Below are 12,592 nucleotides of genomic sequence, written 5' to 3'. Positions count from 1 at the left end.
GTCTAGGTCAGGTGGCCCTCTCTCATGATGGTGCCTTTCCACAGCTCTCTGAGACATGGAGAAGGAAAGATTATATCATTTGGTCATGTCTGGCCTGTTACATGCTGAGGCAGTTACAATCCAGCTAAAGCCCTGCACTGGCTTGAAGTTTGTAGGAGGCGTAGTTTTTCTAACCCACCTAGGACTGTCAGTCTGTTGTGGAGGATATCTGGCTTACTTGTGGTGGAGGCCTCAGCTTCACCTCCTGCAAGGAGAGCTGAGATAGAGCTTCAAACTATTTCTTAATTTGCTCTGTTGCTTTTCTATTTTGTCATACTTTTCAACTGCCCTCTCATTCTTTATGGTTTTTGTGCTCTTCCTGTCTTTTGATCTCCAGTATGTAGTCTCTTCTGTGTTATAGAGACTCTTACTCAGAGTCTGGTGGACAAAATTTTTACTTTTCTGCCATCTGTGGCTTCCCCTGCCGTGGATTTTATCCTCTGAGTTAATTGGATGGTTGCATGATCTCCCTGCCTATGGTCATGCTGCCCTTTCTGTTTTTTCATTGTTTACTCATTTATGTCACTTGTTCAGACCTGGCACACAATTTCTTCCTACTCATGAAGCTCCCTCTGACTGTTCTTACTATCAATGAAATTACCCATTTCAGCATTTATCTATGAAGTACAACTTATCTATGCAGTAAACTACTGTTCATTTTATGACTCATAATGTACAGATGTAAATTTACCTCAAAGCAGAAAGAATACCTCTTATGCATATCACCTTCCTTGAGTGAATTGAAAATATCTTTGCTTAACTGTTGATAGTATAAACTTAACTATTTGATAACACACTTATAGTTTCATATTTGAGACATTGACATAACTGGCCTTTTATTCTCAGAATATTTCAGCAATTAAATACAAAATTAACAGCATTTAAGCTAGTAGAGAATTATTCTGTCAAATACTCTTACTTTTCTTGCTAGGGAAAGTATAGACTTTGTTTCTGTCATTATATAGCCAGAACTTGCATTTATGGATTTATACCATGTGACAAACAGAAAAGGTTTTGCCTTTAGATTTCTGATATGTTACCCCATGTAACATTTATCTGTTCATAAGAATGCTTTCTAAAGGTGCCTGGCACGAATAGTTGCTGGGAATGAATTGCTTTGGGAGACTTGATTTCAGAATAAAGTTCAACATTTTCAGCTCAGTGGCTTTAACTTGCCTGATTGTCATGTCAGTTGTATTGTGCTACATAGTCATTGCCCACTGAGTAGTCGTGAGAATAAGAAATCTATAGCTTACTTTAAGTGTGCAAAAGTGCTGTTGGCTTGTGGAACTCATGAGAGTTTCTTGAAGTGCTGGAGATGCAATCGGGGCCTCGTGTTCCCCATCAGCCGCCACTTCCAATGATGTGAAGAAGGGTTCAGTGCACTTTATATAAAAGACCTATCTCTTCCACTGGCATGCAACCTGCCTAAAAGATCAACTTTATTAGAACATAAACTGCATTGTAAAATGAACGTCATCAGTACATATAGATAGCTCACTATGTGCCAACTACTCTTTGGAGTACGTTTTGAATATTCCCAAGTTTAATCTTCCCACAGTCCAGTGATGTGTAGACTGTTACTATTTTCATTAAATAGATGAAGGAACTATAACACAAAAAGTTAACTTGCTCATAAATGCTTACCTAGGAAATGTTAGAGCTGGAATTCAGACCCAGGAATTCATGTATCTGTGTAGATTATGTCTCTCAAACTTTCCATGAACATCTAGTATCTATGGAGAGAACTCTGTTGATGTTTTTCATTACTGGTGTAGCTCTATGAATTTGTATATGTGAACTTTTCAACTGATGTGGTGCTTGGAATACAAAAATGTAAATGCTTACAATAAACACCTCTCCTGTTTTTTCCTGTTTTACCAATTTGAGTATCTAGTAAAATAAAAATTTTAAGAAGTATAATGTGTTTCAATACTACAGCAAGGTCAGTAAAGTTATCTTTAAAGAGCTAGACAGTTTTATTTTAGTCTGTGTGGGTTATTTGATCCCTGTTGCAATAACACAGTTAATGCTGCACTTATAGTTCAAAAGCTGCTCACAGTTTGGAATTGAGGGGGTCTGCCCATGTCACAATATAATTTCATCCCAGAAATACTTGATAGAGAGAATTGTGCCAAAATATTAGTAAAGATTTTCTCCTCTCTCTTTTAGTTTCAAGAGGCACAGGATCAACGCATGATGACCAAACAAAATATAGAGAAAATTCAAGATAATCAAAAAAGGTATGACTTACAGTGTTGGTAATGCAAATAAATAGTGTCATATTAGAACAATATCAAATAATGATAATAAGTATATATGTGTTAGGACCTGAAATTCTTATGTTACTTGAATTTAGAGTTTGGGTAGTAGCTCAATGGCAGAGCACTTTATTTGCCTGAGTGAGGCCCTGGGCTGGATCCACAACAACAACAAAAAAGCAAAAGTAAATACCTCATTTTTAGATTGTTCCTAATTTTGCACCTTATCAACAGAACACAGTGAGAAGACCAATATAATTACCAAATCATTTGCTTTCCAAGAAAATATTTTAGAATTTATGTAATCACTCTTTCAGAAGTTTGTTCAAAATTATATGGTATTTTTAAACATTTTATGTGAGAAAAATAATTTTTAAATATACCTTTAGGCTTCAACAGAAATACTTCAAGTCAAAAGCTATTGATAAAGAGAAAATAATGAAAACTAAGCTGCTTAAGCAAGAAAGTGCAACAAACCTAGAAAATTTGGTAAGTCACATTCTTACTAATTTCTGCCACACTGTAGAGGAATATTTTTCTAGAACTATATAGGAATATTTAAAGAAATAAGAAAAGCTCATTGATAAAGGGTTTTCTGAATCCGTATTGACACCACTAGCTGCTACTACTGGCTTCCTGTGATTGTATAGAAGTTTAATTCATAAAATTCTTGGTTTTGGTTGTAAGACTTGAACAAAAGTATTGCGATTATTTTAAACCCAAATTTTATCCATACTTGCTTTTTTAGCTATTCATGCACTAATAAACCTGTAGCAGATTAACACCTTTGGCTACTGGAAATTGTTGTAGAGAAATTTGTTTAAGTACCTGCTAATATTTTAAACAAATTTTAATCCTTCGAGAAATTCAAGTGATTTTGTCTAGAATCCTGAATTTATTTCATAAATTAAGGTTTTCAGTGACGTTTGGAGAATTAATTGCTTGTAATCTGTATTCTTCATCAAGAACAGATGATAGGACACTATAAATCATTTTTTGCTCAAGGGATGTGTTTTTCTCTGGAATTTTAAAGGAATACACAGGTAGCCATAGTGTCATACACTGATGATCCCAGCTACATGGAAAGTGGAATGGAATGTTCATGGTTCAAGGCCAACTTTGGGAAAAAATGCAAGACTATATTTGAAAAATAAACTAAAGCAAAAAGAGAAAGGGGCTTGGCTCAAGTGGTAAATTACTTATTAGTCTTGCACAAGACCTCAAGTTCATACCTGCTACTGCCAAAAAAGAAAGAGAAGATCATAAAAAACATAGGTATAAATGCTCAAATTGGACAGTACAGAGTCACCTATTACTCCTAGATTTTCAGGTCAGGAAGTGATTTTATTCACCTGTGTTCATCAGGTTTTCAAGACTTAACAGTCCATCTTCAGAAAAGACAAATGCATAATTCAGAGTATCAATTTGTTGATGGAAGTGAACACTATAGAACGATTTACCGAGAAAACCATAATTGTCCTATCATTCGTGCTTTCCTTTCTAGGAAGCAATATGGCAAGATTGTTACAACTTGGAAGCATTTCTATACAACTAATAATGAACAAACTGAGAAAGAATATATGAAAATAATTCCATTTACAATAACTTCAAAAAATTAAATACCCAGGTGTCAACTTAACAAAGGATGTGAACGACCTCTACAAGGAAAACTATAAACTTCTGAAGAAAGAGATTGAGGAAGAGTATAAAAAGTGGAGAGATCTCCAAAGCTCATGGATTGGTAGAATCGACATAGTAAATATGTCTATACTCCCAAAAGGAATCTACATGTTCAATGTAATTCCCATCAAAATTCCAATGACATTCATTAAAGAGATTGAAAAATCTACTGTTAAATTTATATGGAAACACAAGAGGCCACGAATAGCCAAGGCAATACTCAGTCAAAAGAACAATGCTGGAGGTATCACGATACCTGACTTTAAATTATGTTACAAAGCAATAACAATAAAAACAGCATGGTGTTGGCACAAAAACAGACATGAAGACCGGGGGAACAGACTAGAGGACCCAGATATGAAGCCACACAACTATAACCAACTTGTCTTTGACAAAGTTGCTAAAAATATATGATGGAGAAAAGACAGCCTCTTCAACAAAAAGTGCTGGGAAAACTGGTTAGCAGTCTGCAAAAAACTGAAACTAGATCCAAGTATTTCACCCTATACCAATATTAACTTAAAATGGATCAAGGATCTTAATATCAAACCCCAAACTCTAAAGTTGGTACAGGAAAGAGTAGGAAATACCCTGGAACTAATTGGTATATGCAAGAACTTTCTCAATGGAACCCCAGCAGCACAGCAACTAAGAGATAGCATAGATAAATGGGACTTCATAAAACTAAAAAGCTTCTGCTCAACAAAAGAAATGGTCTCTAAACTGAAGAGAACACCCATAGTGTGGGAGAAAATATTTGCCAGCTACACATCAGACAAAGGACTTACAAACAGAACATATAGAGAACTTAAAAACTAAATTCTCCCAAAACTAATGAACCAATAAAGAAATGGGCAAGTGAACTAACCAGAACTTTCTCAAAAGAAGAAATTCAAATGGCCAAAAAACACATAAAAACTGCTCACCATCCCTAGCAATAAAGGAAATGCAAATTAAAACCACACTAAGATTCCACCTCACCCCTGTTAGAATAACCATCATTAGCAACACCACTAACAACAGGTGTTGGCGAGGATGTGGGGAAAAGTGAACCCTCTTACACTGCTGGTGGGAATGTAAACTAGTACAACCACTCTGGAAAAAAATTTGGAGGCTACTTAAAAAGCTAGACATTGATCTACCATTTGATCCAGCAATACCACTCTTGGGGATATACCCAAAAGACTGTTACTCCAGAGGCACCTGCACACCCATGTTTATTGCAGCACTATTTACAATAGCCAAGTCATGGAAACAGCCAAGATTCCCCACCACTGACGAATGGGTTAAGAAAATGTGGTATCTATACACAATGGAATTTTATGCAGCCATGAAGAAGAACGAAATGTTATCATTCTCAGGTAAATGGATGGAATTGGAGAACATCATTCTGAGTGAGGTTAGCCTGGCCCAAAAGACCAAAAATCATATGTTCTCCCTCATATGTGGACATTAGATCAAAGGCAAACACAACAAGGGGATTGGACTTTGATGACATGATAAAGAGAGAGCACACAAGGGAGGTATGAGGATAGGTAAGACACCTAAAAAACTAGATAGCGTTTGTTGCCCTCAACACAGAGAAACTAAAGCAGATACTTTAAAGCAACTGAGGCCAATAGGAGAAGGGGAGCAGGAACTAGAGAAAAGGTTAGTTCAAGAAGAAATAACTTAGAAGGTAACACACATGCACTGGAAATCAATGCAAGTTAACTCCCTGTATAGCTATCCTTATTTCAGCTAGCAAAAACCCTTGGTCCTTCCTACTGTTGCTTATACTCTCTCTTCAACAAAACTAGAGATAAGGGCAAAATAGTTTCTGCTGGGTAGTGAGGGGTAAGGGGGGGTAAGGGAGGGAGCTGGTGGGCGGGTAAGGGAGGGGGCAGGAGGAAGGGGAAAGAAGTGACCCAAACATTGTATGCACATACACACCTTTCAGCGAAGGTACAAGTGACCTTTACCATCATAGAAAAAATTAAAAATACAAATTAGTCCCATTTTGCTTGCATAATTGTCATACACATGGCGTCAAAATATTTTCATAAGCAGGAAACACTCTATTCATAAATTGCATACAGAAATGTATTAAGGTATCAAAATTTTCAAAATGTAGGAGTACACAAACCTATTAAATTTATTTAAAAATACTGAGGAATGTTTGGCAGATTCCCAAAGAAATTAATTAGGAATGTGAAGTAGAATATTAGTCACTTTGAACTCTTCAATGTGAATCAAATTTAATACAAGATATTTCAGTCAGCTTGACTTGTAGCTCTCAACTTTTCCAGAATGTGCTCATGTCATAGGTCCATGTGCCAGAGATTACCATACTTGACATATACCACTTCAGCATGAAGAGTGTGGTTTAGGAAGAAGAGGGAGCTCTAGATTACTCAAGCCTTAAAACCACATAGCTGAGTGTACATCTGCAAGAAATTTTAGAAAAAATCTTTGTCACAGTCATGTCTCTGTAGAAAAGGAAATTCTTCATGAGATAAAGAGGTGCAATCCATAATCAGCTCCTTATGGGAAAGTCTCACATTGTGAAAGAAAAGAAGACAAAGTACCTTCGGTAGTCAATATCCTAAGGACATAGGGCCCCTCCCACCCACAAGATTGGAAAATCACTGCACTCCACATAGCATTAATAAGGATTAACATGAAATGTATGAGGTTATCTGTCTGCAGAAGTGACCCTCACCAAGGAATGCCTTCTGTGGTTATTGTCTGTAAGAAAAGAAAAAGGAAGAAAGAAAAACACAAATGACCTCAGTAAAGAAGCCAGGGCTGGAAATGTGGATCAGGGAAACTGACTTGAAATTTAAGAATTCTGAGGAAATATTAAAATGGAAAAAAAAAGGATAGGACTAAACTCCAAAGGGTGCTGCAATTATTAATGAAGTGGAGAGCGTGGCCACTGTTAGAAAATGTGGCTGACCAGCAAAGCAGGATAAAGACATTTAAAGGTTCTTGATCACCCTCAAGTTTTTTAGATGATAGCTTTGAAACGTCAGCATGTTTTGCAAATATGAAATAGTGAAAAACAGATTTGTATATGAGACCACGTATTAAAGAACAGGAGAGTCCAAATGAAGGGGAGAAACAGCTTCATGGGAAAGGCACAACAAACAGGCAAATTTATGCTTTCCTGAACCATAGCAAACATTTCCATATTGCAGAAAAAGGATAAAGGGAAGGGAAAAGTTGAAACTCAAGGGAAAATGCTTATCAAGATTGAGAATATTTTTCTCATCTCAAAATCAGGTGAGAATCAAAAATTTAGTGGAAATAAGGACGTTTTTCAAAATTGAGTAGGTAAATATGATTTAAATGTACTGAACTATTAACAAAAATGTTAGTTTTACTAGATAAGTATTAGAACTCTTTAAATTTGTCACTAACAAGTGTAAATTCTTCAATTTTCTTGTAATCAAATTTTGGCAAATTGAATTTTAGAGATTATAATGCTGGAAGTATAAACCTCTTTCTGTCATTTTTTTAAAAGTCATTATTTTTATAATCTTCTCTTACTGGTGATAGATTTATAAAATGTAAACACACATTACTCAAGAAGGCATGAAAAGAACATATTTAGGAAAAGAAAGTGAGTCTCTAGACTTAACTTTATTTTTATTTTTTAAAGTATGAAGATTATAAGAAGATAGGAAAAATCGTCTTTGAGTATTGTAAAGAATTGGAGAATGAAAAGAAGAGAAATGTAGAATTACAAAATGAGCTCACTGAGTAAGACCTTAAATATTACAAAATATATGAACTGTTTGTTGGCTGATTTAACTATAATTTTTTAAAACCTAAACTCCATTTTTGTATAACTATTATACATGAATATATATTCATTCACCCCTTGTTGGGCACCCCGTCTTATACCTTTCTTTGTATATTCCTCACTCGATGGGCACCTAGTCTGATTGCTTACTTTGGCTATCGTGGGTAGTGTTGCAATGAGCAAAGGTGTGTAGGTAACTCGATTGTATGTTGGCACACATTCCTTTGCATATATGCCCAGGAGTGGTATGGCAGGATCCTATGGTTAGTCTTATGTTTCCATTTATATGTATATCATTTGTACAAAAACATATTTAATGTACCACTAACTCTTGGTATCTGTAGGGTTTGGTCCTCATACAACTTACTATTTTAAAACCATGTATTTTTAAGCCCCTTATATAAAATTGTGTAGTATTTGCATATAACCTACTCACCTCCATGTGTATAGTGTAAATCATCTTTAGATTACCTAATAAAATGTAAATGTTGTATAAATAAGTGTTACATGGTCCTTTTTTGGGACTAATGAAAAGCAATAAGGTCTGCACAAGTTCAGTGCACATGCATTTACTTTCATCAAGTATTTTCCATTTGTGACTGGTTGATTCTTGGATGCAGAATCGACATATAAAGCAGACTGCCTTCATATGTGTTCCATACATACAAAATAGGATTAAATTAGGGATGAAGACTCAAACCAACAATCATGTTTGTACTATTAGGCACAAAGTGGAATGAGTTCAGAGTATTTATAACCCAAACCACATTTAGATGCTTTTCTTTTCCTTGTTGAGTACATGTGTTTGTTCTCTGATTCTAGTCAATATTTTCTCTCCGTTTACTGTTTTACTTGCATTTTGTCAGCATTGTGCTAGCAAAGACCTCTAGATTTCTTTGTAAAACAGTTTTCAAACCTTTCTCCATTATTTCTCTACTTGCATTTTGCATCCTTTTCCCTCCCCCTCCATTCAGACTTCTAGAATGTTTACACCTGTCTACTGTTCTAGATGAGTGAATTCCTTGATGTTTTCTTTTGGTTTTTTGTGTGTTCTGAGATGGATGCAATCTCTCTGACATGCTAAGAATGCTCTCTAAAACTGAGCTAATCCACTGTAATCCTTTTTTATGTATTTTCTGAGTCTTTTCTTTCTACACAGTGATGAAAAAATACCAAAGTGTATTTTCCTAATTTTAGAAAGCATTCACATATAAGTAAATATTTTCTTCATGTCAGATTGAAACTCTGGATTATAGCTAATGTGTAATAATATGTTAATTTTTACACAGAGATACTCAAAATAATTAATTACATATTGTGTAATTATATATTTTTCATTCTGCATATTTCTGCAGATTAAAGAAGTCCTCTAAAATTGAACGAGTTAATTTTAGTGAATACAAAAATGAAGAAAACAGTTTGGAAAGAGATGTACAAAAGCATCAATTTGAACCAGCTATTGAGACAAATAAGCTAAGTCATAAGGTAATTTTGTCATCAGTTTTGAGACACACGGCACTTAATTTTGGAAATATAAAACTTCCAATGCTTTAGTTATGAAATGAAGATTTGTATTAAATTTTACAGACTTGATATCAATGATAATATCACCTTTTTATTAAAAGGGAATGGTATTTCGTTGATTATTACTTGAACCCTGGCTGATGATGTAAAGTCAGGAAGCACACCAAGACATGACCCCAAAGCATGAGTACTAAGTCAGTATTTGGGTAAAAGCTTTACTGAAATCCAGTTAATGTGCCTCCCCAAATCAGTCATTGAAATGGCATGATTCCATAACTTGTAGTATACTCACACAGTTACAGAACCACCACCATAATTTTAGAAAAGTTTTATCACCCTAAAAATAAAACCTAGGTGGGCATGACACATGTCATCCCAGCACATGGGAGACTGAGGCATGGTCTATGGGATAAACCGTGTCAAGAAAAGAGTAAGAATCCTCATACATTTTAACCATCACTATCCCATTTCCCTGCTCATCCTTAGGGGACCAACAATCCACTTTATCTCTATAGTTTTGTCTGTTCCGGATATTTCATATGAATAAAATCACATAATATGTGGTCTAGGTTCTATTTTGGCTGGCTTTTAAGCATAGTGTTTTCAAGTTTCATCCCTGTTGGAGCAGGTGTCCATTCTTAACTCCTTCTTTTTGCTCACTTATGTCCTGTTGTATGCATGCACCAAACATTTTATCGTCTCATCAGTGATGCAACATAGGAGTGTTTCCATTTTTGGATTTACTTAATATTGCTGATGTGGACAGGAACATATATATATATATATACATATATATGTATATATATATGTATATAATGTCTGAGAGGATTTTATTCTGATGGCTGTATAATTATGAGTGGAATTGCTGAGTTATGTAGAACTCTTTGCTAAATCTGTTGAAGAGCCTGTCTGTATTCCAATATGGTTGCACCATTTCTCATTCCACCAACCTTGTCTGAAGAGTATAATTTCTCCACATCATTGCCAAAACCAGTTTTCCATCATGTGTTGAAAGACGATTTTATCCTAGTGATGTGAATTTGTACCTCATGGGGCTTTTCCTTTGCATTTTCCTAATGATTTATGGGATGGTATAGAGCACATGTCTGTTCTTGTGATTATAGGCCATAAAAATGTCTTCTTCAGAGAAATGTCTATTTGAATTTCAATCTGGTTTTCTTTTTTACTTTTGACTATAAGAAGCCTGTAGATACCATAGATAGAAATCCCTTATGAGATACATGATTTCAAAATATCTGCCATTCAGTGGCTTCTATTCTTATTTTTATTTTGGCATCTTTACTATTTACAGTCATATGTACTCTCGATGAAATGTAGTTACCTAGTTTTTTCTTTTCATGTCTTATCTATGACTTTTTTCAAGTCCAGTCATGAAGCTTTATGACTATGTCTTCTAATAGCTTTATAGTTTCATTTGTTACTTTAATTGTTATACTTTGATTTAACTTTTATATGGTACTTGGTCTAACTTTATTCACTTGCATTCTTTTTACTCTGTTGAATGTGGTTATCCAGTTGTCCCAGCATCATATCTTATTGAAAAGAATGTTTCTCACGTTTAATTGTTTTCTCATATGTGGTTAATTCTGACTGACCATAAATATGAGGGATTGGTTTTAGTTCCTCATTTGTCATATGCCAATCCTTATACCAGCACCAAATCAAGCAGAATTCTAAAATGAGAACTCTTTCCCATTCCTGTTGTATATATGCAATTATCTTATGTAATGATAAAAGTCAATGTAGTGGAATGTCTCTAACTGTGCTCCCATGGAGGCTTTTTGCTTCTTAATGGAACTCATGCCATCATATGCCTTCCGACTCCATAACAGGTTGAGGGGTAGTAAGGCTTATAAAGACTGAGTCTGTTACTTTTCTTTTCTATGTTGAAACCTTTGTTTCTTTTTCTCTTCCATCACCTCCCTCTCCACTCCCATTCCCGTCATTATCTCAACCACAAGGTCTTCTGACTCAGCTTACTCTAATTGCATTATAATTTGTTAACTCATTACAATTCATAAATTCCAACAGGAAGGAAAAGATTAAGTTTGGACCATCAAGCCAGGAAATCAGCCATAAGGCAAGGAAAGAAGAATTGTATTCAATTTCTTTACACTTGAAGGACACTAATTTGTTTAACTTCTAATAACATGAAGAGTGATTCTATGACATTTCTTTTATTTCCTAGTTGAGGAAAGGAAAATGATGATATAATACTATGTTGCTAAATATTCAAGATAACATTCACTTTTAGCATCAGCTGTTTGAAATCAATGAAAACATCTGATTTTGCGTATTGAACAAGCTAGTTTTAGTTGCTTTTCAGGTATTATACTTCAAGGCATGTGTCTCCTTGTTTCTGATTTTTTTCTTGTACCTAATTTGAGGGAATATTCTAAAGAGGCACACTTGCCTGACTTAAAAAACTTGCAGTTGAAGGGAACTTTAGGAAAACTCCTCTATATTCCTAATGCCTTTCTCCTGCTTGTTGGGTGCTGCTTATTAATATCGCCATCAACAAGTACTTGCCAGATCCTAATTTAATGAGACAGACTTGTGAGTAAGTTGTTGTTTCTGTCTCTTTTTAAAACCCATTTTCATGTTTATTGTTCTCTAGTAAATTACCCAAATTTTCATGGCTTAAAACAACATTTTATTCCCTCATGTGTGGTTTGGGAAAATCTTGTTGAGAGCAGCTTGTCTCTGTTCCCTTTGAAATCAGTTGGCACAGCCCACAGCCTTGTGGGGGTGGGTGTGGACTGTGTCATCCGAAAGTATTTTTTTACACTAATATGTCTGGTTGCTGTGGTTGTTGTTGAACATTGGCTGAAATTTCATCAGTGAGAGGCAGGTGGAGCCCCTGCACTGGAACACAAAATCTCTCTCTGTGGCCTAAGGTCCTCCCAACAAGGAGGTTCGGTCTGGAAAGGAGTCTGAGGTAAAGACATGCTCTGTCTTGGCACTGGAAGTCAAATAGCATCATCTTTATTACACTTCACTCCTTAGAAGCGAATCAACGATTGACCAATTTTCTGCCTTATGTATGGAATGAATGTTAGAGAATAACATGTTCTGTACCCAGCACAACTGCCCTCTGGCCACAATAGCTTATATTCCTTCCATTTGAAGATAACAATCATTTCCTCACAATGCCTCCCATAGTATTAGTTATGGCTTCCGGCTCAGGCTTGAAGTTTTGTCAAGATGGGGATGACATACCTAGGTTGTGGCTACAAGAGGGTGAAGACTCCACTACTAAGTGATAAGTTACCTAGAGCAC

The 12,592-nt window shown here is 35.4% G+C and overlaps 1 protein-coding gene and 1 long non-coding RNA gene across 2 annotated transcripts in view; both read left to right on the top strand.

The window, feature by feature from the left end:
* LOC141416804 (ankyrin repeat domain-containing protein 26-like) overlaps positions 1–12,592 on the top strand; it is a 941,494-nt gene that overhangs the window by 922,506 nt on the left and 6,396 nt on the right. The window lies entirely within an intron of this gene.
* On the top strand, positions 2,698–9,221 carry LOC141416809 (uncharacterized). The gene is made up of 3 exons (XR_012441385.1): positions 2,698–2,789; positions 7,624–7,724; positions 9,123–9,221. It is a non-coding gene; the product is annotated as an uncharacterized lncRNA (long non-coding RNA).

This window comes from Castor canadensis, chromosome 14 (assembly GCF_047511655.1).
Source record: "Castor canadensis chromosome 14, mCasCan1.hap1v2, whole genome shotgun sequence".
NCBI classification, from domain to species: domain Eukaryota; kingdom Metazoa; phylum Chordata; class Mammalia; order Rodentia; family Castoridae; genus Castor; species Castor canadensis.
Note: the sequence above shows the minus strand (reverse complement) of the source record. Positions and strands in the feature narration are given on the sequence as shown.